At 30.6% G+C, this 5,231-nt stretch overlaps 1 protein-coding gene across 1 annotated transcript in view; it reads right to left on the reverse strand.

Moving 5' to 3' along the window:
- The window catches only part of LOC106678241 (proton-coupled amino acid transporter-like protein pathetic), a 230,208-nt gene that overhangs the window by 160,239 nt on the left and 64,738 nt on the right, over nt 1-5,231 (reverse strand). The window contains exon 2 of the mRNA XM_014416656.2: nt 1,025-1,090. The gene's annotated coding sequence lies outside the window, so the exon portion shown is untranslated. The remainder of the gene's footprint in view (nt 1-1,024; nt 1,091-5,231) is intronic.

Here is a 5,231-nt window from a genome sequence, read left to right on the forward strand (position 1 = left end):
TATAAGGAAATATGTTGGGGGTAGGAATTGACGAAGTTTATAGAGCAGAAGTTTATAGAGTGACCTAGGTGCCAGACTCGATCAAAAGCTTGTTCAACTTCGAGGAAGACCCCCGTGCAGTACATACCGCGCTCCAATGTGGAAGATATGACACAACCAGTCGATGACTCTGTTGTATGGTAGAATGAGACGTTCTAAATCCAAACTGGTGGTCAGGAATATTTAATTTATAAATTCCAAGATTAATATTTATATAATAAAAATACAAACTGTTAGCTACAAAAGCATGGGAGGATACATGGGGCAAAAAAGAGAAGAATTAAAGAACCTTAAAATTTAAGATACTGACCGTCTAGATAGAGACACATACAGAAAAACAGAAAAATCTCGCCGATATTGGAAGAGGGAAAAAGAGGGGTATGAAGTGGTCCGAATATAGAAAATTAAGGCAGTCCAGGATGATGAAACTGCGATGGGAAGAAAGAAAACCAAGACTCTCAAAGAAGCCTAACCATTGATATTCGCGTGGTCCTTAGGGGCCGTTACGTGATTAAAAAATATACAATAATTATGTTTTTAATTATAAGTAACAAATAATAAAAATAATGTTATTTAAATTGTGAATAAATTAAGCTCAGTAATTAGCCGTTTTATAAAATTTAAGTTAAACCGTTATGATATTAATTTAATATAATATTTAAAGACAATTTAAATGAACTGTGACAATTCAATAATTGAGGTATGTTCAAAAATATTGGTATTATGTAAGGAGGTAACATAGGAATAATGTGAAAACAATTTTTAGGTCGCCTCTTTAAAAATGGCTTAAGGATCGAAAGGTTGAAAGTTTTTAAAATAATTTGGATCATTGAAGTTGGTGTTATTATTAATATAAGCCACTCTCAAACAATTAATTAATAAATACATTAAACGAGTAATGATAAATACATTTATTCTTATTAAATATTGAACGATACATAGGTCAATATAAAATATCAAATTAAAATAATTAAAATTATCTTACCTCCTTATAAATGCACGGCGGTGTCTTGATATTTTATCCAGAAATGTAATGTTTTCTTGGAAGGTCCTGGAACATAAAAAAAAAAAAATCTATAGCCGAGTTACCAATGATTAACTACTAAACGTAGAAAGTTCGAAAAAAAGTGGGTTATCAGTATTCGCTACTCTGTGTTTAACTGCTATCCAGCTTACACGCAAGGATGGAATGTAAATGCCAAGGTTAAATTTTCTTTCACTTTTCCATATTGAAAGCAAGTTTTTCAGGTTAACTTTTACCAACTTCATTTTAGATTGAGCAAGTTGTTCTTGTTGCAAGTTACATAACCTTATTAAAGATTTAAATGGTAAAGCATTTACTCCTTAATAAACCTATAACAGATGTAATTAGTCAAAAATGCTTACAAGGTGACGTATACCGTAAATCTATAAAATAACTGTTTTTTTATTTATTGAAATTTACTACTGTACAAAAAACACAATGAGTAAATTTGATAAACGTTTCAGACCACTTGATGATCTTAGCAAGGAATCACGGTCCCGAAGAAGGTCCCGTGGTAAACTTCTTTTCATATGCCACGGAAGATTTTCAGGTATTGTAAAGGATGGGAGATTAAGAAATAATTGGCTAGGATGAGTATGGAGTTTGGAATTAAAGCATATTTATTTCGAGCCGAATCTGTAACGAAAGGGATGCTAAGGTCTCTGTGGATGAGTTTAATTGTGACGTAATTAGAAGCATCAAGGATTTACGTAGGATTGGATTTTGATTGAATACGGGAGGTATTTGATGGTTTGGTGGAACCCCAGAGCCTAATTCCGTAAGCCCAAAATGGTATTATTATTATAGTATATATTTTTTTTTGTAGTGAATGGGAAGCTTAGAGCGTTTGTCAAGTAGGTTTTGTAGTAATCGAAATCTACGAGCAGTTTCTTGTCGTTTCAGTCTGGTATGGGTAGTATCTTGTCAAGTTGAAGCCCAAATAGCGAATCTGTTCAACAGGTGTGTGTAGGATATTTAAAAAAGATACTTTTGGGCAGGAGAGTATAGGTTTACGACGGAGAGTAAATATAATCAGGTGGGAATTGTTAGGATTTATTTTGTTTCCAGTTTTGAGACCATTCTTAAATGGATGTTATGTGTGTCTGTAGATTTTTTGATGTACTAGAAGTAGTACAAGAGCCGAAGAGGATAAAAAAGGCAGTTATCTCTCCCCAATGTTTGATTACTTTAATGAAAACTATGTATAATTACTAGTCAAAATTGATGAGACTGCCAAGTATAGATAGGAGGAATAAAAAATGGCGGCTGTTTCAAAGCCTTTTAAAAAACTTATTTTTCATTCGGAGCTCTATATCTTAAAAAGTATGAACAACACAAGAAAATCTAACAGAACGTCATTTAAAGAAGAGTAAATTTGCTAAAATATGATGCCTAATAGAGTTATTTACGTTAAATAGTTTCGAGATATAGCTTTTTAAAAAGCAACATTTCATAAAAATGATGTATGGTACGTACAGAAAGATCAATAGTTAGTGAATTTATTTAGAAAACTTTATATCTCAAAAACCATTTGACGTAATTAAAGCTAGTTTTATGAGCTATAAAGTAATTTATGATGTTTATCTTCGTAGGAGTAATAGTTTACATGAAATTTGCTCAAATAAATTGATTTATAGTTGTTCAGACAAATTTTCATTTGCCAAATTTATATTTATATGTGAATATCATAAAAACTACTACACATGTACGAAGGTAAGTGTCATAAACTATTTTATAGAAAGTTAAATTTCCATTATTTCGAGTGTTGCCAGACACATGTGCGTCTTATGGATTTAGAGATATATATTTCAAAAATCCAACATTTTATACGAACAACTAGAAAGTTTGTGAATTTATTTTGTCAAATATCATAAAAACTATTACTACAAAAATAAACATTAATAACTATTTTGTAGTAAATTTAACTAGCTTTAATTTGAGCGATGGCAGACATTTGTACGTCCAATGGTTTCTGAAATGAAGTTTTTCATAAATCAAACTTATTGTCCGAACAACTATAAATTAATTTATTTTAGCAAATATCATGAAAACTACTATTCCTATGAAGGTAAAGGTCTACATTTCTTTATAGCCCATTAAACTAGCTTTAATTTGAGAGTTAATAGACATCTGTACGTCATATATTTTCTGATATATAGATTTCTCAAAATAAATTAACTAACTACTAATTTTTCAGTAGATTTTTTAGAAATTTTGCTTTTTAAAAAACTATATTTCGAGAACTATTGGACGTAAATAGCTCTTTTAGGGCTAATATTTGAGCAAATTTAGTCTTCTTTAAATAATGTTCTCTTCGATTTTCTAGTGTAGTTGGTAGTTTTTATGATATAGAGATCCGAATGAAAAATTATTGTTTTTTTATGGTTTTGAAACAGCCGCCATTTTTTATTCTCTCTAACTATACTTGGCAGACTCATAAATTTTGACTAGTAATTATACTTAGTTTTCATTAAAGTAACCAAAAATTGGGGTGAGATAAAGCCTTTTTTTCTTCCCGGCTCTTGTACTATAGGGTCGTGGTTTACAGACAGTGCACATGTGTCATCAGCGTTTGTTGTTAGGACTGTGTTAGGGTGGGTTGAAATATCAGCAGTATAAACCGTATAAAGAATGGGACCTAAGACACTACCTTGAGGAACACGTTTATAGTTTATAGAGCAGTCATGGGAGCCAGGCTCGGTCTAAAGCTTGCATAATATAAAGAAATACTCCCGTGCAATACAACCCTCACTCCAATGTTGAAGATAAGATATCCACCAAAATGTTCCTTTTGTTTTTTCTAAACAACTGTACTGAATTATATAAAATATTATGAGCATAGTGTTGAAGTTAATTTTCTCATTGCGCAAATATTTTTGTGAAAAATATTCGTAGTGAGTCAAAGTCTGTGTCATCATAAATCCTCGGATATCATCAATCATGATAAATCCTGCTGATTAAAATGATCAGACATAGCATTTACAGTTTTTAATGGAATTAAATTTTTTTTGTGTGTTTACTTTTCTAAACATAGGGGAAGCAAATCTTTTTTTTATATATTAAATTTTTTGTTTCATTTTTTTTAATACCTAGAACGATTAAAATTCGAGGATTTATTAATACAATAATAATAACAAATTCAAAGAAAAAAGTAACAAATATTCCTTATAACATTTATAATATAAATATTTAATAGCAATAACAAAAACATCTATGTTGTCTCAACACTTTTTTAATTTTTTTACACTTCTACATTACAGCCATTCCGATATTAATATATTTGAGTAACTAACCTCACTCGAAGTAGTGCTGATATAGTGATTAGGCGAAAGAGAAATTGTAAAATAATTATTTTAATAAGTGCAAATATGAAAATAATTAGTAATAACTAATAATAAAAATTGACAGCAAAATGTCCTGCAATAATGTTATGACCAATGTTAGTCTGTGAATAAGATCCTTGAAAATGACCGATATGGCTGAAACGTTAGAGTGTATAAATAATAAAGAAATGCTTAGACTATATGGATGTTTTTGTTATAACTAATAAACAAATCTATCTCAAAAAAGAATTTTCATTATATATAAATAAAATTAAATTTCTAGCCCTATGTAATTTACGAATCCAGAACTTCGAAAGAACTGTAACTGTACAGTGCAGAAATGGACTATTGCTGTCTCAAATGAATTAATTTATTGATTTTGCCTAATTTTATCCATTCAGACATCATTAGGGTCTTATTTTGCTTCTGAAAAACACATTCAAACACAAGATATAGCAATTTTGAAAAAAAAACAGCCTACTTAAAAATAGATACAGCTCAACTCTATACACCTTGTCATGGTATCTCAACTTTTCTTATATCCGAAATGGTATACATAAAATAATGAAATGTTTAAGAAATCCTTGTTTAAATTTAAAAGATGACTCTTTATTCCGATCCTTCGGATCGCGCTACATTGCTGGAGGAGACTATAATGCCAAACATCAACGATGGGGATGTCGTACATCCAATACCCGTGGAAATATCCTTTCCAGAGTCTCTACCTCCAATAGTTATTCTATACTCACGCCCATGAGTCCTACTTATTGGCCTACATCTCTCAAGAAACGTCCAGATATCCTAGACATATTTATCACCTCCCAAATTTCCTGTTCCCGGACCAT

The sequence above is a fragment of the Halyomorpha halys genome, unplaced genomic scaffold, assembly GCF_000696795.3.
Source record: "Halyomorpha halys isolate HHAL.00 unplaced genomic scaffold, Hhal_1.1 Scaffold130.1, whole genome shotgun sequence".
Classification (NCBI taxonomy): domain Eukaryota; kingdom Metazoa; phylum Arthropoda; class Insecta; order Hemiptera; family Pentatomidae; genus Halyomorpha; species Halyomorpha halys.